The sequence below is a fragment of the Hyperolius riggenbachi genome, chromosome 5 (genome assembly GCF_040937935.1).
Source record: "Hyperolius riggenbachi isolate aHypRig1 chromosome 5, aHypRig1.pri, whole genome shotgun sequence".
Lineage (NCBI taxonomy): Eukaryota > Metazoa > Chordata > Amphibia > Anura > Hyperoliidae > Hyperolius > Hyperolius riggenbachi.
The window spans coordinates 13,725,998-13,747,621 of record NC_090650.1 but is presented as its reverse complement, the minus strand read 5'-3'; the positions used below and the strand labels follow the sequence as shown (position 1 = coordinate 13,747,621).

The following is a 21,624-nucleotide window of genomic DNA, read 5'->3' as shown; positions in this document are numbered from 1 at the left end:
GATTTGTTGCGGAAAACAGAAAATGGAAAATCGGAAATACTCAGTAGTATTAATCAGAGAATGCATTAATTTACCGCAAAAATCAGAAAACCATAGAAATTTTAGGCTAATCAGAAAACTCGAAAATACTAGGTAGTATCCGAGTCTCTTGATTGGCCTTTAACCAGGGCCGGGCCGAGGCATAGGCTGGAGAGGCTCCAGCCTCAGGGCGCAGTGTAGGAGGGGGTGCACAATTCATTCAGCTGTCAATCCTAATTGTGTTTGAAGCAGAAATAAATAAGAAAAGGGGATACATAGCAGTGACTGCAAGCCAGATAACTAGATATTATGGTGTTGGGGAGGTTGTGGGCCCTGTGGCGCCTCTTAGTCTAATAGCAATCAGTGTGTGACAGCTGGGGTGGGAGGGATGGAGGGGCGCACTTTGGTGTCTCAGCCTTGGGTGCTGGAGGACCTTGTCTCGGCTCTGCCTATAACTACCCCCGCAAAATGATTTCAATTTAAACATTCTTGTGGAAGTACAGTGGGCGGCATTGAAGAAGCAGAAAACCTGTGGCACGCAGCGCTCCGACGCCTGGAACGCGGAGGAGTAGGTGAGTCATTAATTCCCGCCCCCTGCCTCTGACACTGCTATAATATATGGAGGGGGGACCGAGGTGAGAGGGGGAGGGCCTGGCCCCGCTCCCTACTGCTGTGTGCCCACTGCTCCTCCTTCCTGAGCTGCTACCCTCTCCTGCTCCCAGCCCGCCACGCCCCATGGCCAGATGGGCAGCGGTAAGCTGGGAGGCGGCAGGCCAGGCACACTTCCTGTCTCTGCTGGGCGTCGCCACCAGACTTCCCCTGCCTGAGGAAGACACCTCACTTGGCATCTAAACGGGTTTTAAAACGCTTAAAAAACACATGCGTTTCAGGCCCTAACAGTATATCACCCCCTGCTTCTACATAAAATGCACTGAGTCTTAAAAAGACTTTTGTTTTAGAATACAAGTACAATCCAGCCGGCTGTAGCTTGTATTTGTGAAGGTTTTCAAACCACAAACACACTGCAAATAAATGAGCAGTAGCTAGCTAAGCTCTCTCTACTCCTATCACATCCACTAACTCTTCCCAACAGAGGCTGGTGTGTCAGAGAGCTAGTCTTCTCAGGGGGCAGTCTGTTGTCTGATTGGTTGTAGTTATATGGCTCCTGGGTCAGTTCTGCTGCTAAGAATCATGGGAGGCCTAATATGGGGAGCGAACACATTACTTCCTATCAATTTTCGAATTTTCATGCTAAGCACATGTCGAATATAGCATTTATTTTAGAAATTTGCTATTTGGGTGAAAATATGGTACTTTTCCATTAATTTCGGTATTTGGGCAAAAACGCAAACATTTAAGCTTATTTTTGCGAAAATCTAAAAAAATTTTTTGATGCGTAAAAGACTTTGGTGAAGAAGATTCGCAAGCAACACTGCAGTGCACCGCCCCTTATTTTACTGGGTATGTGCGGACCTTACTCTCGCATGACCACAATGGATGCACTTATCCACAGCCACTCTGGGGGAACCAACAGGCAGGGAAGAAAACCTATTGGCCATCCAGAGGGGCTTCCCACTACAGAGGTAACTATAAACTTTTTTTTACATTTCACTTCAGGATTGTTTAAAAAAAAAAAAAAAAAAAAAAAAACATTTTTTGCAAAAATTACAGGTGCAACACCATAAACATCTCTGTTCTTATTGTCATGTTACATACGATTTCTGCCTTTAGAGGGCGACATACCTTTAATACAGCAGAGAATTCTGGAAGAAGGGGTGGAGCTGGGATACAGCATCATGGGGAGTTCTGCAGTTACCTGGAACTGATTTTCAGGTCTCCATGCAGCAGTTTGGCCACTTTTGGATAGCTGTGTGTGTAGGAGCCAGCTCTGGTGACACAGACTTGTGCACACTGAGCTGCTGCATCATCCTGGTGGAGGAATACAGCTGCCGGATCAGAACTGGGAGAACCTGTGACGATGGAGGCTGGTGCAGTCTGGATTGTACAAGCCATGTGGACTTCAGGAGGTCCACTCATCTCAGTCTTTCTTCTCCAAACTGCTGACCTGCAATGTCTGCACCCGCTGAGTGACCGTTATCAGGGGACTGGCCCCCGCACCTCATGGTAAGCCTTATCTTCCCAGTGCTGGAGCAGCATTAACCTGGCTGAGAGGTTTGGGAGTCATACCACTCTGCTTGCAATGAACTGTGGACAATTCTGCTATAGCCGGGCAGTCAGAACTGTAGCTTGGTTAACCTGACCCCTCTCGCCTCACTGGCATCTGCGCTGTTATTGCTGAGTGCATAAGGGGTCAACTTGATGATCGTAATCAACAAATTACCATTTTGCTAAATTTCATGTACATTTTTGCAATTACGGTTATACGTAATTACAATTTGCAAATTCAATTGATTTCATGTAGTCACTGGTAATTTTGAATACAATTTTGCGAGATTTCGCATAATTTCGTGCCGACTTTAGCAATGAATAGCAAAGAGCCCATACATGCTATTGACACCAAAATTGCAACATATGTTAAGGAGAATAGTGGGTACAAGTCAAAAAAAGAATTTTGCAAAAAGAATTATAGTTTTTGAGAAACTTGATTTTAAAAATGCAAGTAAAAAATGGTTTTTAAACTTAGAAAAATGACAGTTTAACCTCCTGAGCGATAATCCCGAGCTGAGCTCGGGGTATGTCGCGCAGGAGGATTTCTCAGGCCCCGCTGGGCCGATTTGCATAATTTTTTTTTTGTTACACGCAGCTAGCACTTTGCTAGCTGCGTGTAACTTCCGATCGCCGCCGCTCGCCGCCGATCCGCCGCTACCCGCCGTTCCGCGCAGCCCCCCCCCTCCCCAACCCCTTGCGCAGCCTGGCCAATCAGTGCCAGGCAGCGCTGAGGGGTGGATCGGAACTCCCTATGACGTCACGACGTCCATGACGTCGGTGACGTCATCCCGCCCCGTCGCCATGGCGACCAGGGAAGCCCAGCAGGAAATCCCGTTCTGAACGGGATTTCCTGCTTACTCTGATCGCCGAAGGCGATCGGAGTGGGTGAGGGGATGCCGCTGCGCTGCGGCTATCATGTAGCGAGCCCTGGGCTCGCTACATGATTTAAAAAATAAAAAAAATTAAAAAATAGTGCTGCGCCACCTCTTGGGCGATATAATTGTATCGCCCAGAGGGTTAACCTGTTGCCGACCGCTCCACGCCGAATGGCATGGACACGGCGGCAGCCCCAGGACCGCTCCGCGCCGAATGGCCTTCTATGGGGCTAGCTTCCTGCTTGGAAGGTGGAGCTCTGCTCCACCTTCAGTCTCCCAGCGGCGAACGCCGCTCAGACGACTGCTAGACGGCGAAAATGCTGTCTAATTACTTTGTATGGTCTGCAGCCAGCAGGGGGAGGGAGGGAGGGTTTAGTAAAAAAAAAAAAAATAAAGACATTTAAAAATAATCAAATCCCCACCAACAGGAACCTCTGTTGATGGGGAGAAAAGGGGGGGGGGGGGGGGGGAAGGAAGGGCGGCACTTGTGCTGTGTTGTGCGGTCCTGCAGCGAGGCCTTAAAGCTGCAGTGGCCCAAATAACAGAAAATGGCCTGGTCACTAGGGGGGTTTAACACTGCGGTCCTCAAGTGGTTAAAACCCATTTTTTCTTTGCATTTTCAAAATTGAGTTTCTCGAAAACTACAAGGTCTATTTGAAAAATTCTTTTTGTGACTTATACCCACTATTCTGCTTAACATATCTAGCAATATTGCCAGCTATAGCTTGTATGGGGACTTTGCTATTAACCTCTAAACTCTTCACAAAATTATGCAAAATTTCACGAACATGTTGATATACTACTATGAGGCCTCTTGCACACTGCAAGCGATTCAGATTCCGCTTTTTAATCAGTTTTTACATCCGATTCAGATTCAGATTTGCAGTGTGCAGGGAGCAAACTGCAAATCGGAATCTGAATCGGATGTAAAAACTGATTAAAAAGCGGAATCTGAATCTGAATCGCTTGCAGTGTGCAAGAGGCCTTACACTCGAAATTAATTAATTTTTTTCTGAAATTTCGCATTACGATGCATAATTGCAAATTTTGATGCAAATTTTGCATATGTGAAATTTCAGCCCACCACTGCTTGCTACTGCAAATTTCTTCAGAAGAAGCCCAGCTGTGCACATTATACAGTGGTGTGAAAAACGATTTGCCCCCTTCCTGATTTCTTATTCTTTTGCATGTTTGTCACACTTAAATGTTTCTGCTCATCAAAAACCATTAACTATTAGTCAAAGATAACATAATTGAACACAAAATGCAGTTTTAAATGATGGTTTTTATTATTTAGTGAGAAAAATAACTCAAAACCTACATGGCCCTGTGTGAAAAAGAAATTGCCCCCTGAACCTAATAACTGGTTGGGCCACCCTTAGCAGCAATAACTGCAATCAAGCGTTTGCGATAACTTGCAACGAGTCTTTTACAGCGCTCTGGAGGAATTTCGGCCCACTTATCTTTGCAGAATTGTTGTAATTCAGCTTTATTTGAGGGTTTTCTAGCATGAACCGCCTTTTTAAGGTCATGCCACAACATCTCAATAGGATTCAGGTCAGGACTTTGACTAGGCCACTCCAAAGTCTTCATTTTGTTTTTCTTCAGCCATTCAGAGGTGGATTTGCTGGTTTGTTTTGGGTCATTGTCCTGCTGCAGCACCCAAGATCGCTTCAGTTTGAGTTGACGAACAGATGGCCAGACATTCTCCTTCAGGATTTTTTGGTAGACAGTAGAATTCATGGTACCATCTATCACAGCATGCCCTCCAGGTCCTGAAGCAGCAAAACAACCCCAGACCATCACACTACCACCACCATATTTTACTGTTGGTATGATGTTCTTTTGCTGAAATGCTGTGTTACTTCTACGCCAGATGTAACGGGACACGCACCTTCCAAAAAGTTCAACTTTTGTCTCGTCGGTCCACAAGGTATTTTCCCAAAAGTCTTGGCAATCATTGAGATGTCTTTTAGCAAAATTGAGATGAGCCTTAATGTTCTTTTTGCTTAAAAGTGGTTTGTGCCTTGGATATCTTCCATGCAGGCCGTTTTTGCCCAGTCTCTTTCTTATGGTGGAGTCGTGAACACTGCCCTTAATTGAGGCAAGTGAGGCCTGCAGTTCTTTAGATGTTGTCCTGGGGTCTTTTGTGGCCTCTCGGATGAGTTTTCTCTGCGCTCTTGGGGTAATTTTGGTCGGCTGGACACTCCTGGGAAGGTTCATCACTGTTCCATGTTTTTGCCATTTGTGGATAATGGCTCTCACTGTGGTTCGCTGGAGTCCCAAAGCTTTAGAAATGGCTTTATAACCTTTACCAGACTGATAGATCTCAATTACTTTTGTTCTCATTTGTTGCTGAATTTCTTTGGATCTTGGGATGATGTCTAGCTTTTGAGGTGCTTTTGGTCTACTTCTCTGTGTCAGATAGGTCCTATTTAAGTGATTTCTTGATTGAAACAGGTGTGGCAGTAATCAGGGCTGGGGGTGACTACAGAAATTGAACTCAGGTGTGATAAACCAGTGTTTCTCAACATTTTATAAGTGTGTACCCCTTTTAAAACTCTGTACTCATCGAGTACCCCTATCATAGTAAACATGATCACAAGTACCCCTTGACAAATATATATTTAATCGTAGTACATGATAATTGGTTCTAAACAATGTGCAAGCATTTATTATTGCTTTTAATTTGCTAAAATACTAATTTGATGCTGTTTAAATAAGAATTATAATTTTCTAAATCTCTAAATTTGTTATTCTTGGCTAAGTATATGAAGCCCGAGTACCCCCTGGACCCATCAGAAGTACCCCCTGGGGTACGCGTACCGCATGTTGAGAACCTAGGTGATAAACCACAGTTAAGTTATTTTTTAACAAGGGGGGCAATCACTTTTTCACACAAGGCCATGTAGATTTGGAGTTTTTTTTTCTCACTAAATAATAAAAACCATCATTTAAAACTGCATTTTGTGTTCAATTATGTTATCTTTGACTAATAGTTAACGGTTTTTGATGAGTAGAAACATTTAAGTGTGACAAACATGCAAAAGAATAAGAAATCAGGAAGGGGGCAAATAGTTTTTCATACCACTGTAGATATCCTACCATATCAGAGGTGGGTGCAGGGCAGAAACGGGTAGCCTAACAGCCATTTTGCACGGCGATGCTTCTTCCGAGGCTGACCAACGTAATTTCACTTAATACATAAGGATGCGTAAAGCCAGTTGTTTATACTGTTATATTTTTGCTGACTTGCAAGTGTCCGGTTAGTCCCTTTCATTGCGTATTTTTACCCTATGTTGGTCTATGGGGAATACATTTACGACAAGTTTTTTGGTGCCTGCATGAAGGCGGGGTGCTGCTGGGGATAGGGGCCACTAAGGGAATGCCCTTTTCATTCACTAGCGATCAAGTCTGCCTCACTATAGGAAAAACAAAATGTATGTTCCCACCATCCACCCTTACACAAACGCTACCATGAAGGTTGGGTAGCCAGGAAGGTGAAGTCCGCCAGCATGATAGGTCTGCAGATGATGCTGTCCCCCAACCACATATAGCTTTCCCTGGTAGTCTAGTAGTCCCCTTCTCCCACTCACAGTAGTCCTAGGTGTTCTAATGGTTCCCCTCCCCCATAGAGCTTTCTCTGGTGGTCTAGCCGCCCCCTCTTTTACTCACAGTAGTTCCTGGTAGTCTAACAGAAGCTCCCCTCCCCATGTAGCTGTCCCTGTGGTCTAGTAGCCCCCCTCCCACTCACAGTAGTTACAGATGTTCTAGTGGTCCACTCACCCCATATAGTTTTTCATGGTGGTCTTAAGGTCCCCCCTTACACTCAAAGTGGTCCATATTAGTCTAGTTTTCCACCTCATGTAGCTTTTTGAGGTAGTCTACTGTCTCCCCAACCACATATAGCTTTCTTCTCTGGTGTCCTTGTGGTCCCACTTACTTCCCCCCTATGCAGTGATCCGCAGAGGAAGTGATGCTGGGTAAACCACTCACCCCCCTATTCCAGCACTGTCCATCTTCCTACTCACCATGCTGCTGCCCTATTCAAAGTGCCAATCAGAAATAGAGAGGAAGCAGGAGGGGGAGAGAGGAATCCATTTTTTTTAATTAAGTTATTTTCGCTACCTCTTTAACTACTTTAAGACCACCTCACGCCAATGGGTGTGACCACGACAGCTGCCCCAGGACCGCCTAACGCCAATTTGTGTCAAGTCTTGGGGCTGCACTTTGCAGGAGATCGCACGCAGGCTGCGCGTGCATCTCCTGCTTGGGGGCGGAGCTCCGCCCCGCCTTTAGTCTCCGAGCGGCAATCGCTGCTCGGGAAACTGTTAGACACCGTAATCGCCGTCTATTTACATGTACAACGCTGCTTTGTTGTGCGGCCCTGCAGCTTGGCCTTAAAGCTGCAGTGGCCATTTTAGCAATAATTAGCCTGGTCTTTAGGGGGAATTAACACTGCGGTCCTCAAGTGGTTAAAGCACACAGAGGGGTCGATTCATTAAGCATTCCCGCATGCGGTAATGCAGAAAACAGCTGACTTTACCGTGCACTTTAGAAAATGTCAATTCATAAAGGCTGTTACTGCATGAAAAGCTGAAATTCCCGAGCAGTGAGGTAAATTACCGACATGTGCTATAATTCCCTCAAACCATGTCAGTAAATGTCAATTCATAAAGCCTGTAGCAGAGGCTTGCTGTTAATCATGTGAATAAGGGGTGTGGCCATACCCTAAAATGCCACGCCTTCACCCACTCACCTGACCCTGGGAGGCCTGTTGTGAGACAGGTGTGTGTGTCAGGGGTGTGGCTTCAGAGACAGGTGATGAGAAAAACAATTGTATCTATCCTCCTTCTCCTAAAAATGAGGTTTTTTTTAAGCTACCCCACAGTTTTATTTAACATTTAAATCTAGTTTTTAAGTTTTTACTGTTTCATTGTCTCTGCTCAATGACACCTTCCCTGAGGTATGCCAGAGCTAAATGATATGAATTATTTACCCTTTTTATCTCTTTCCTGCTTTTAGGCCTAGTGCACACCAGAGCGGTTCTGCTGCAGTTTGCGATCCGCTTGCGGGTGCGGATCCGCTTGGGTAATGTATTACAATGGGCTGGTGCACACCAGAGCGGGAGGCGTTTTGCAGAAACGCATACTCCCGGGCTGCTGCAGATTTTGGATTGCGGAGGCGTTTCTGCCTCAATGTTAAGTATAGGAAAACCGCAAACCGCTCTGAAAAACGGCACTTCAGAGCGGTTTGCCAGGCGGTTTTTGTTACAGTAGCTGTTCAGTAACAACTTTACTGTAACAATACATGAAATCTACTACACCAAAAACGCTTCCCAAAACCGCAAAATGCTAGCTGAAACGCTACAGAAAAAGAAGAAAAAGCGTTTCAAAATCTGCTAGCATTTTGCGGATCTGCTAGCGGTTTTTGGTGTGCAGCAGGCCATAGAAGCCATTTACCGACAGAAAAGTGTTTTATGGCTGTAATTACTTATCAGTGAGGGTTATGCTATAGTTTGACCCGGTCCGACCCAAACAGAAACTGTCACTTGCATACATGATGTTTAACTTTTCAGGTAGGGAAACAAAAAAGGAACACAGCATAGCTATTTGTGTGTTAGGCACTGTATATACCCATGTCTATCTCATCATGTCACATGTCACCACGGGTATCCTTTAAAGTGCCTGTGCATGTGTGCTCTGATTTGGCGATAGACACCGTCCAGGAGCTGTTTTGCACAAATCCATATCCATCCTCCTGCCAATAGACGTGCACACACAAGTATCACTCCTCCTTAAAGTACCACTATCGTGAAAAAAGTAGGCAGTTAAAATCTGGCAGAACCGACAGGTTTTGGGCCAGTCCTTCTCCTCATGGGGGATTCTCAGGGTTTTCTTTGTTTTCAACAGCATTTCCTGAACAGCAGTTAACTGCCAAAATATTACTATACCAGCCAGCCTCCCGTCTCACTTCCACACTATTTTGTCAGTTAGAGCCCATTTACACTTGAGCGTTTTGCCGGCTATTTCGGCAAAACGCTCAAATGCTAGTGCTTTTCAAAGCGCTAGGGTAATAAAAGTCTATGGGCCCGTTCTCATTTGGGCGATTTGCGGCAATTAGCACAAACGCGTAGCCTGCACAAATTTCAGGCGATTTCCCGGCGATTGCATTTTTAGTGCTAAGGAAGCGCAAAACGCTATCGCTAAAAAATCGGCAGGTGTGAATGGTGACAAAATCGCTAGCGTTTTGCGATCAGCAAGTGTGAATGGGCCCATAGACTTTGCAACTGTTGTTCAAGAAATGCTGTTGAAAACGAAGAAAACCCTGAGAATCCCCCATGAGGAAATGGACTGGCCCAAAACCTGTCGGTTCTGTCAGATTTTAACCGCCTACATTTTTTTGCGATAGTGGTCCTTCAAATACCCATTTAGAGAAATCTAACAGCCACATGCAAATAAATTTTAAACTTACCAATCAGTGTGGTACCTCATGATGGATTCCATGGGAACCACAAGCACATGATCGCTGCATTTGCATGCAACCATCTGGCCTCTTGGGACCGACCATTGCCCTGACTGTAATTAACAGACTGTGGTCAAGAACCCATGTGCTGTTTGAAAAGTTGACATGAATAATCATTTTACATTCTGATTTATAAGGTGGCAACATATGGTGGTTATAATCTTGCAGTTATTATAGCCCGAAGGGCTAATGGGCATGTTCGGAAATGTCGATTTCCAATTGTGTGGAAATTCAGATTTTGGCCAATGCTGATTACCGATTCCACGGATTTCCTATTTTCAATTCTGAAGAGGTTTTTTTTGGGGGGTGGGGGTAATTTTTCCATTCTCTGATTGGTCAAATACTTCCGAGTTGACTCTGCATTCTCGGATTGATCTAATGCTTCCAAGTTTTGTGTTTGGGCTAAAATAACCGAGTTGTGGTAATGCGGAATTTCTGCAGAAACCCGATTGCCGTTTTCCACTTTCCGATTAGTGTTTTTAGGGGAGCATATTTGCATTCTCTGATTGGCCACATACTTCCGAGTTGACTCGGCATTTTCTGATTGATCCAATGCTTTCAAGCTCTGTCATTGGGCTAAAATTACCGAATCACGGTGATGCTGTGTTTCTGCAGAAATCAAATTTCCGATTTCTGAGTTCTAATTGGAAATGTGGAAATTTCATTTTCGCGCAATCCGAATAAGGTTTCCTAAAAGCTAACGAGAGAAAAAAATTTGAAGGTGGAAGCTGAAGAAGTATAAATGGGATTGGTCGTGAACCATGAGAGAGCTAAGTATCTGACGGAATATCAAGGCCTTCAGTGAAGACGTGTAATAGAAAACAATTATGAATGTGAGAAAGACGTTCAAATATTTGGGATAATCACTTGACAGCCACAATAGTGTCACTCAGGAAATGAAATCTAGTATTGGTGTCGGAGGAAGCTGTGCTTTCAGATAAAATTTCCTCAGCTCCGTTTTTTTTCTCCAAAAGCGCTCCAAGATAAGAATATACAAGACCGTTATCACGCCTGCTATAACTTATGGTTGGGAAGCTCAGACATTGACTCCACGAGATGTTGACAGATTAAGTCTCTGAGTCTCCAACAGAAAGTTCCGAGACAAATTTATGTCCCCAAATTGGAATAGCAAGTTTGGAGGAGATTTCAAAGGATCTGAATGATATATTGTATATGGGCGGAAAATAATGTTTATTTTATAAAAGCTCAGAGATTAAGATGGATTGGTTATCGTGCCTCTAGAAGGAATAACGATAGACACGCCAAGAGGCTGTTTGACTGGATGCCCACTAACAGACCAGCGGGTACTCTACGCAATGTAAGCTATGGCGGATGGTATGAAGTGGAAGAACATCTTAAAAGACTTGGGCCCTTATTCAATTCACTTTTTCTCCCACGTTTTCTCCTAGATGATTTTTAACACCTTATCAATAAATACCTTTTAAGCCAACAGCAAGAAAGAAAATACTCAAAACAATTTTGGCAATACTTCATCTATTTTCTGGTACTTTTTCAATTGCAGAGTGCTGAAAAGATGAAAAATTATCTCCTAAAAGAAAACTTAGAAAAAGCAAAAGTCTCGTTTTGATCCTTCAGTTAATTTTTATTTCTTCAAGCAGTCAGTAAGAAAACATCTTGGACTCTTTTTTTCTACAGACACCTCTTCCAAAAAGCCACCATGTGGTGAACTTTGCTTTGAAAGTGCTCAAGTATGTAGCTCTGGAGTCCACGCTTTTTTGAAAAATGGGCCAAGACGCTGGAGTTTGTATGTTCTCCTGTATGCCTGAGTATCCTGCATGTATGTCAGTTCCCACCCACAACCCAAAAACATAACGTTAAAGAGGATCTACTCCAGTGAAAATTATGTAATAAAAAAAACTACTTTATTTTCACAAATAATTATGCATAAATGATTTAGTCAGTGTTTGCCCATTGTAAAAGCTTTTCTCTCCCTGATTTACATTCTGCCATTTATCACATGGTGACATTTTTACTGCTGGCAGGTGATGTCACTGGAAGTACCTTCTGCTTGCTTTTTTAGCAATGGGAAACAGCTGTAAACAGCTGTTATTTCCCACGATGCAACGAGGTTCACAGACAGGAAACTGCCAGGACCATGGTCTTCACAGTTTCCTGTGGGAGGAGTTTCACCACAATATCAGCCATACAGAGCCCCCTGATGATCCGTTTGTGAAAAGCAATAGATTTCTCCTGGGAAAGGGGGTATCAGCTACTGATTGGGATGAAGTTCAATTCTTGGTCACGGTTTCTCTTTAAGCTAATTGATCACCTATGAAATTGGCCTCAAGTCTCATAAACACGCTAGATGGTGAAGAACTATCTGGTATTTGTATATGTGTCTCCACAAAGGTCTGCCCAGGTTGGATTAGATTGTGAGCTCCTCTAAGGACAGTCAGTGCCATGACTATGTACTCTGTAATGTGCTTCAGAAGATGTCAGTGCTATATAAATACATAATAATAATATGGTAGGACATTAGACTATGACTATGGTAGGATTAGAGTGTGAGCTCCTCTGAGGACAGTCAGTGACATGACTATGTACTCTGTACAGTGCTGCAGAAGATGTCAGTGCTATATAAATACATAATAATAATATGGTAGGACATTAGGCTATGACTATGGTAGGATTAGATTGTGATCTCCTCTGAGGACAGTCAGTGACATGACTATGTACTCTGTAAAGTGCTGCAGATGTCAGTGCTATATAAATACATAATAATAATATGGTAGGACATTACACTATGACTATGGTAGGATTAGAGTGTGAGCTCCTCTGAGGACAGTCAGTGACATGACTATGTACTCTGTAATGTGCTTCAGAAGATGTCAGTGCTATATAAATACATAATAATAATATGGTAGGACATTAGACTATGACTATGGTAGGGATTAGATTGTGAGCTCCTCTGAGGACAGTCAGTGACATGACTATGGACTCTGTAAAGTGCTGCAGAAGATGTCAGTGCTATATAAATACATAATAATAATATGGTAGGACATTAGACTATGACTATGGTAGGATTAGATTGTGAGCTCCTCTGAGGACAGTCAGTGACATGACTATGTACTCTGTAAAGTGCTGCAGAAGATGTCAGTGCTATATAAATACATAATAATAATATGGTAGGACATTAGGTTATGACTATGGTAGGATTAGAGTGTGAACTCCTCTGAGGACAGTCAGTGACATGACTATGTACTCTGTAAAGTGCTGCAGAAGATGTCAGTGCTATATAAATACATAATAATAATAATAAGGTAGGACATTAGACTATGACTATGGTAGGATTAGATTGTGAGATCCTCGGAGGACAGTCAGTGACATGACTATGTACTCTGTAATGTGCTGCAGGAGATGTCAGTGCTATATAAATATATAATAATTATAATAAGGTAGGACATTAGACTATGACTATGGTAGGATTAGATTGTGAGATCCTTGGAGGACAGTCAGTGACATGACTATGTACTCTGTAATGTGCTGCAGGAGATGTCAGTGCTATATAAATATATAATAATAATAATAAGGTAGGACATTAGACTATGACTATGTTAGGATTAGAGTGTGACCTCCTCTGAGGACATCAGTGTCATGACTATGTACTCTGTAAAGTGCTGCAGGAGATGTCAGTGCTATATAAATGCATAATAATAATATGGTTGTACATTACACTATGACTATGTTAGGATTAGAGTGTGAGCTCCTCTGAGGACAGTCAGTGACATGGCTATGTACTATGTAATGTGCTGCAGGAGATGTCAGTGCTATATAAATACATAATAATAATATGGTAGGACATTACACTATGACTATGGTAGGATTAGAGTGTGAGCTCCTCTGAGGACAGTCAGTGACATGACTATGTGCTCTGTAAAGTGCTGCAGAAGATGTCAGTGCTATATAAATACATAATAATAATATGGTAGGACATTAGGCTATGATTATGGTAGGATTAGATTGTGAGCTCCTCTGAGGACAGTCAGTGACCTGGCTATGTACTCTGTACAGTGCTGCAGAAGATGTCAGTGCTATATAAATACATAATAATAATATGGTAGGACATTAGACTATGGCTATGGTAGGATTAGATTGTAAGCTCCTCTGAGGACAGTCAGTGACATGACTATGTACTCTGTAATGTGCTGCAGAAGATGTCAGTGCTGTATAAATACATAATAATAGTATGGTAGGACATTACACTATGACTATGGTAGGATTAGAGTGTGAGCCTCTCTGAGGACAGTCAGTGATATGACTATGTACTCTGTAATGTGCTGCAGAAAATGTCAGTGCTTTATAAATACATAATAATAATATGGTAGGATATTAGACTGAGCAGTAATGAATGGGTAGCACGGTGGCTTAGTGGATAGCACTCTTGCTTGCAGCGCTGGATCCCCAGTTGGAATCCCAGCCAGGTCAACATCTTCAAGGAGTTTGTAGGTTCTCCCCATCCGTGTCTGTGTGGGTTTCCTCCAGGATCCCTGGTTTCCTCCCACATCCACCCAAAGAACATACATATAGGTTAATTGGTTTCCCTCTAAAATTGGCCCTAGACTACGATACATACACTACATGATACATACACAGACATATGACTATGGTAGGGATTAGATTGTGAGCCCCTCTGAGGGACAGTTAGTGACAAGATAATATATATACCCTGTACAGCGCTGAGGAAGAGGTTGGTGCTTTATACAGTAAATACTAAATAATAATAATAATAATATGTCTATGGTAGGATTAGAGTGTGAGCTCCTCTGAGGACAGTCAGTGACATGACTATGTACGTTGTAATGTGCTGCAGAAGATGTCAGTGCTGTATAAATACATTATAATAATAATATGATAGGACATTAGACTATGACTATGGTAGGATTAGATTGTGAGCTCCTCTGAGGACAGTCAGTGACATGACCATGTACTCTGTAATGTGCTGCAGGAGATGTCAGTGCTACATAAATACATAATAATAATATGGTAGGACATGAGGCTATGACTATGGTAGGATTAGATTGTGAGCTCCTCTGAGGACAGTCAGTGACATGACTATGTACTCTGTAATGTGCTGCAGAAGAGGTCAGTACTATATAAATACACTAGCTAATTGCCCGGCGTTGCCCGGGTATGTATTTGGCTGGTGTTGGCTCCGCCTATTTTTTCTAACCCTAACACACAATTACTCACTGACCAAGTTTGTGAGCTTTGCGGTCTTTGGTATCAATAATCTGCATTGAAATGAAACAAATCTGATTGAGTGTGTGTGGCTCCACTCCCTTTTCTGAATTTGAACCCCAGTCACCCAATAACCAACTGTACCAGGTTTGAGGCCTGTGCCATTAACAGTTCAAGAATGGTAGCAATTAAATATTCCCCTTGAAAAGCAACAGGTGAAGTTTGATTTACTTTTGTAGGCTCCACCCACTTTTCTGAATATTAATCCCAGTCACCCAGTGACCAACTGTGCAAAGTTTAAAAACCCTGCCATTAACAGAATGGCTGCAGTGTACATTTTCCCAGTGAAATTTGTATTTGTCTCCACCCACTGATGACCCGGCGTTGCCTGTGTATGTATTTGACTGGTGTTGGCTCCGCCCACTTTCTAACCCTAACACACAAACATTCAATGACCAAGTTTGTGAGCTTTGGAGTTCTTGGCATCAATAATTAGTATATTCCCATAGAAATTAAACATTGATAGGCTGCTTGTGGCTCCACCCCTCTCCAGCATTTGAACCCCAGTCACCCAATGACCAACTGTAGCAGGTTTGAGGCATCTGCTATTAACAGTGTAAAAATGGCAGCAATTTAAATATTCCAGTTGAATTTTGATTGGCTATTATAGGCTCCACCCACTTCCCTGAATATCTCAGTCACTCAGTGACCATCTGGGCAAAGATTGGGAACCCTGAAATAAATAGTGTAAGAAGGGCTGCAGTTTACACTTTCCCAGTGAAATGTGTTTTTGGCTCCGCCCACTTTTTGTAACCTTGACACAAAGTCACTACTCAATGCCCAAGTTTGTGAGTTTTGGGGTCCTTGGCATCAATAATTTGTATTTTCCCATGAAATGAAACAAATCTGATGAACTGTTTGTGGCTCTGTCCCCTTTTCTGAATTTGAACCTCAGTGACCCAATGACCAACTGTACCAGGTTTGAGGCTTGTGCCATTAACAGTGCAAGAATGGCAGCAATTTTAATATTCTCCTTGAAAAGCGACATGTGATTTTTGATTGGCATTTTTAGGCTCCACCCACTTTTCTGATTATTAATCCCAGTCACCCAGTAACCAGCTATGCTAAGTTTGAGAACCCTGCCATTAACAGTGAAGAAGGGCTGCAGTTTACAATTTCCAGAAAAATCTGTTTTTAACTCCACCCACTTTTTGTAACCTTGACACACAGTCACTACTCAATGACCAAGTTTGTGAGCTTTTGGGTTCCTGGCATCAAAATTGTGCTAATGGAAGCAGTTTATCCAGCAAAGAAATCTGGCTGTTTTTGGCTCCGCCCCTTTACTGCATTTGAACCCCAAACACTTAACGACCGACTGTAGCAGGTTTGAGGCCTCTGCTATTAACAGTGTGAGAATAGCTGCAGTTTCAATATTCCCCTTGAAAATCAATAGGTGAATTTTGATTGGCTCTTGTAGGCTCCACCTACTTTTCCAAATATTAATCCTAGTCACCCAGTGACCAACTGTGTAAAGTTTGAGAACCCTGCAATTAACAGTGTAAGAAAAGCTGCAGTTTACATTTCCCCATGTAAAAAGTTAGTTGTTTTGGCTCTGCCCACTATTTCTAATTTTGACATACAGTCACTTAATGACCAAGTTTATGAGCTTTGGGGTCTTTGGCATCAATAAGTTGCATTTTACCATTGAAATTAAACAAATCTGATTGGCTGTTTTTGGCCCGCTCCCTTCAGAATTTAAATTTCAGTCTCCCAGTGACTGACTGTAGCAGATGTTAGGCCTCTGCCATTAAGAGTGCATGAATGGCAGCAAAGTAAATATTCCACTTGAAATTCAAAAGGTGAATTTTGATTGGCTGCTGTAGGCTCCACCCACTTTTCTGAATATTAGTCACAGTCACCCAGTGGCCAACTGTGTCATGTTTGAGAACCCTGGCGATAACAGAATGGCTGAAATCAATTTAACAAATCTGATTGGCTCCACCCCTTTAGTGAATTTGGATCCCCGTCACCCAATGACTGACTGTATCAGGTTTGAGGCCTCTGCCACTAACAGTGTAAGAATGGTAGCAATGTGAATATTCCCCTTGAAAATTAATAGGTACATTTTGATTGGCTGTTGTAGGCTCTACCCACATTTCTGAATATTCATCGCAGTCACCCAGTGGCCAATTGTGTAAAGTTTGGGAACCCTGCAATGTAAAAAATGAAGTTGTTGGCACCACCCACTTTTTCTAACCTTGACATACAGTCACTCAATTATCAAGTTTATCAGCTTTGGGATCCTTGGTATCAATACTTTGTATATTCCCATTGAAAAATAAACAAATCTGGCTGTTTGTGGCTCCGCCCCCTTCCTGAATTTGGACCCTAGTCACCCAGTGACCAACTGTACCAGATTTGAGGCATCTGCTTTTACCAGTATAAGAGAATGGTAGCAGATGAAATATTCCCTTTGAAAATCAAAAGGGGAATTTTTATTGGCTGTTGTAGGCTCCACCCACCTTCCAAAATCTTAATCTGTGACCCAATGACCAACTGTGCAAAGTTTGAGAACCCTGCCATTAATGGTGTAAGAATGGCTGCCGTTTATATTTTCCCAGTAAAAGTTGTTTTGGCTCCGCCCACTTTTTGTAACCTTGACACACAGTCACTCAATGACCAAGTTTGTGAGCTGTCAGGTTCTAGGCATCAAAAATGTGTGAATGGAAGCAGTTTATCCACCAAGGAAATCTGATTGGCTGTATGTGGCCCTGCCCCTTTAGTGAACTTTGACCCCAGTCACTCAATGACCGACTGTAGCAAGTTTGAAGCGTCTGCCATTAAAAGTGTAAGAATAGCAGCAGTTTAAATATTTCCCTTGAAAATCAATAGGTGAATTTTGATTGGCTGTTGTAGGCTCCACCCACTTTCTTGAATCTTAATCTCATTCACCCAGTGACCAACTGTGGCAAGTTTGAGAACCCTGCGATTAACAGTCTAAGAATGGCTGCAGTTTACATTTTCCCATTTAAAATGAACGGCTGAAATTTGATTGGCTGTTTTATGCTCCGCCCACTTTTCCTGGATTTGTAACCTCGGTCACCAAGTGACCAACTGTGCAAAGTGTGGGGACTCTGGCTTGATTACTGTGAGAATGGCAGCCTTTTAGATTTTTTCCATTGACTTGAATGGGTGGAATCTGATTTGCTGTTTGTAGCTCCGCCCAGGTATGCAGGGAGGACGCGAGACCCCCAGAACATATCATCCCAGGTAGTAAGGTATCTGCATACCAAGTTTCGTTCAAATCGGTCAAGCCGTTTTCGCGTGATACACACACACACACACACACACACACTCACACTCACACTCACACACACACTCACACTCACACACACACACAATCACACACACACAAACACACACACACACACACACACACACACACACACACACACACACACACACACACACACACACACACACACACACACACACACACACACACACACACACACACACACACACACACACAGACACACACACACACACACACACACACACACACGATTTTATATATATATAGATAATAATAATATGGTAGGAAATTAGACTATCTGACTATGGTAGGATTAGATTGTGGGCTCCTCTGAGGACAGTCAGTGACATGACTATGTGCTCTGTAATGTGCTGCAGAAGATGTCACTGCTATATAAATACATAATAATAATAATATGGTAGGACATTAGACTATGACTATGGTAGGATTAGACTGTGAGCTCCTCTGAGGACAGTCAGTGACATGACTATGTGCTCTGTACAGTGCTGCAGAAGATGTCAGTCAGTGCTATATAAATACATAAATATGAATGTGTGTGTATAGTGCGTTTGGCTTTAAAGTCACGCAGTAACCCTTCAGTAATTCATAAAAGTCCTCTATTGTCACAATGAACATGACAGGTCAGCACCTCATTCAAAAAAGTGGTCATTGCTATCAGAGAAAAACAATTACACTCTCCATCCTCGCGTTGTGCACAGCTTAAGCAGCTGTGTCTGACCATTAATCTGTCCCCTGGGCTCCTGAGCGATTATGTAACCACAAGCACCCCGTGACACAATCCCCCCCTATCCACCCACCCCCGGGGACTCTGCTGCTGCTGTACAACAATTAGCAACGTGCCACGCCAGTCACAGGAAGCAAGGAGAGCTGCCCAGTGTCATGGCTCCATAAAAAGAAAGAAAAAAAGATGCAATGTATATACTTCTGGAATGTCACTCAATGAATAATTCACAGAGCGGACAGGAGGGGGGATCCCTGGGGTGTGCAGAACACACGCACATAGCACAGGCACTGTGACATCACAGCAGAGCTTGCTGGAGCTGAGACAGAGGCTGCAGGGAGGGCAGGCAGAGAATTACTCCCATCCTCCTTCCCTCCCTCCTCTCCTGGACCACTGCTTCCACTCCATACAGACAACACAGACATGCAAGGAGGGCTCTGCTGCTAGAGAGAGAGGATGGGGGGGAGATAAACAAGGCAATCAATTGTAATGAATGCTCAATTAAATCCACTAGATGGAGCAAGCTGCAATTCGCCTTGATTTCATTAGTGTGCAGAGCTGAGGGATAGGCAGGCAGGGGGAGAGAAAAAAACCATATATATATATATATAAATATATCTGTCCGTATGTATTGGGAGGCTATGGTCTGAATGGTGTAATTAGCAGTCAAAAGACAGCAGGGAGAGGTAAAAAAAACAGAAAAAACAAAAACACAGAAAAAGCAGTCTGCAGTGGTCTGAATCCTCCATTCCTCGCCACCAGCTGATATCTCCATGTAAGCTGTCAATATTTTTTTTTTCCTCTTCCTTTTTTTTTCTTAATGGGAATTTGCTGCCTGTCCGGATAGCCCCCCCGGCTAGAGGCGATCGTCTGTGCACTTTAATGAGATCCACGCAACGGTCGGACCCTCGCTGCCTGTAGCTACAGGTAAGAGTGTTACGATTTTGTATCAATATGTATATTTTTTTTCTGCATGATAATTATGTTGGGGTGGGGGGTGTAATATTTGGCTTGCAGTAGGTGTTGCGGGCACATCTCGTATTTAATATTTTGTTGGGTTGCCAAGCTCCCCAGAACGTGGTACAGTTTGGTACGGGAGATGGTTGTTTCACTCAATGTCAGTTTCCATTTTCATTATCGTTGTTGTATTTTTTAATCTATCTATCTATCTATCTATCTATCTATCTATCTATCTATCTATCTATCTATCTATCTATCTATCTATATTACGCAGTGTATTTAACTTGTCAGTCGACCTCAGCCTTCGCCACCAGATCAAACCCCCTGGTGTTGTTTTGGTTTTTATTCGCAGCCTGATGCACCTACCATTCACATTTTACAGCTGACAGGCGGCGAGATGGTACAGGACGCAGTGAGGCGAGGGTTAACGCGACCGTGAGCGAATCCCACTGAGAATTCATATGTAAAAGTATTTTGTTGACAGCCGGTGGGATCTGGGGGGACGCTGTCTCTCCAGCGCGCTGGTACGAACCAGGCGGGGTGCTTCTAAGCAATTTAGGCGCCCAGCGAGACTTTCGCGGCGTCCATTCAAGGCAGAGGACACTCGCCGAGGATGGTTAATTCATTTTTTTTTTTCTCCCATTTTTTTCTCCCCTCTCTTTTTAGCGGCTGCGGTCTGTCACTGGCTGCTCATTTCACAGATTGTCAGGCTGCGATGGAGATAAGACGCAGGAGCATGACTGGTAGTCATGGTGGTTTAAAAACAAACACAGTCCCCGGGATTCCTCCTGGTCTAATTCGGTTCATGGGATTTCTTTTAAGAAAACACAAGATAAAAATAAGAAGGGACGAGAGCAGGAGGGGCAGGTTTCTGACTTTTAAAAAGGGGGGTTTCTGGTTGGTACCTGGTTGTTGGGTAGTTTGCAGGTAGGTGTTCGGTGAACGAGCTGTGGCTGGAATTGCTGCAACGGACCTACTGAGGCTGATTTATCAAGGCAGGTGCGGCACGGCGATGGGATGATTGTTGGCGGCGACGCATCAAGACCTGCGTTGTGTTTGTCAGACAAATTGTGATTGGTTGCCCTGGGTAACTGTTGTACTTTTGCTACAGCTTTTTATACTCTCTTAAAATACCCCCCTTCCCCAGGTCAGAATGGATGGCTATGGGGATAATTAAGTATCCAGGCAGCGTACTGCTACATCGACCGGTGAGTTGGGCGCAGGGTAAGCCGAATGACGGCGGGAGGTTTAATTCGGGGTCTAGCGATCGCCTGATCCCCAAATTACTCTTGCGCATTGTGTACATGATAGCATTGCTGCTATGATGGCGCCCAGCCTCGTCGCTGTGCGCCGGAGTACCCTGCTTCGTCCAGCCAACCTGTGATCTCCTGTCATGGCTATGGTGTGTTGATAGACTATGATAGGTGATATCCGACTGTCTTCTCGTCATCTTTGCATTATGGAACATACACAAGTAGTAACGGTTTTGTATTGAATCAAAGCAGATTGTTTGTGTGGCCTTTGCAGGTTGGCGATATAGTTGTTGTGTTGCTAGTTCGCCAGTAATTATTCGCCGGGATGATGAGAGATAGTGGATTTCCAGTGACTGCAGTCAGTGATCTTGACGCTTGAGGTGGAGGGGAATTTCTGGTTGGCACCTGGTTGGTGGGTCGTTTGCCGGTTGTTCGGTGAACAGGCTGTGGCGGGGATTGCTGCAACTGGCCTGCAGAGACTGATTTATCAAGACAGGTGCGGCACAGCGATGGGGGGATTGTTGGCCGCGACGCATCAGGACCTGCGTTGTGTTTGTCAGCGAGATC

General features: G+C 43.5%; 1 protein-coding gene across 3 annotated transcripts in view; it reads left to right on the top strand.

Annotated features, from left to right (window-relative positions):
* Positions 1-1,899: 1,899 nt before the first annotated feature.
* The window catches only part of DGKB (diacylglycerol kinase beta), an 849,394-nt gene continuing 829,669 nt past the window's right edge, over positions 1,900-21,624 (top strand). For 2 of the 3 annotated variants that reach the window (XM_068235094.1, XM_068235096.1), the window contains exon 1: positions 1,900-2,142. The gene's annotated coding sequence lies outside the window, so the exon portion shown is untranslated. Of the gene's footprint in view, positions 2,143-19,398; positions 19,772-21,624 lie in introns of those variants that run through there. The other variant, XM_068235095.1, reaches the window with a different exon arrangement.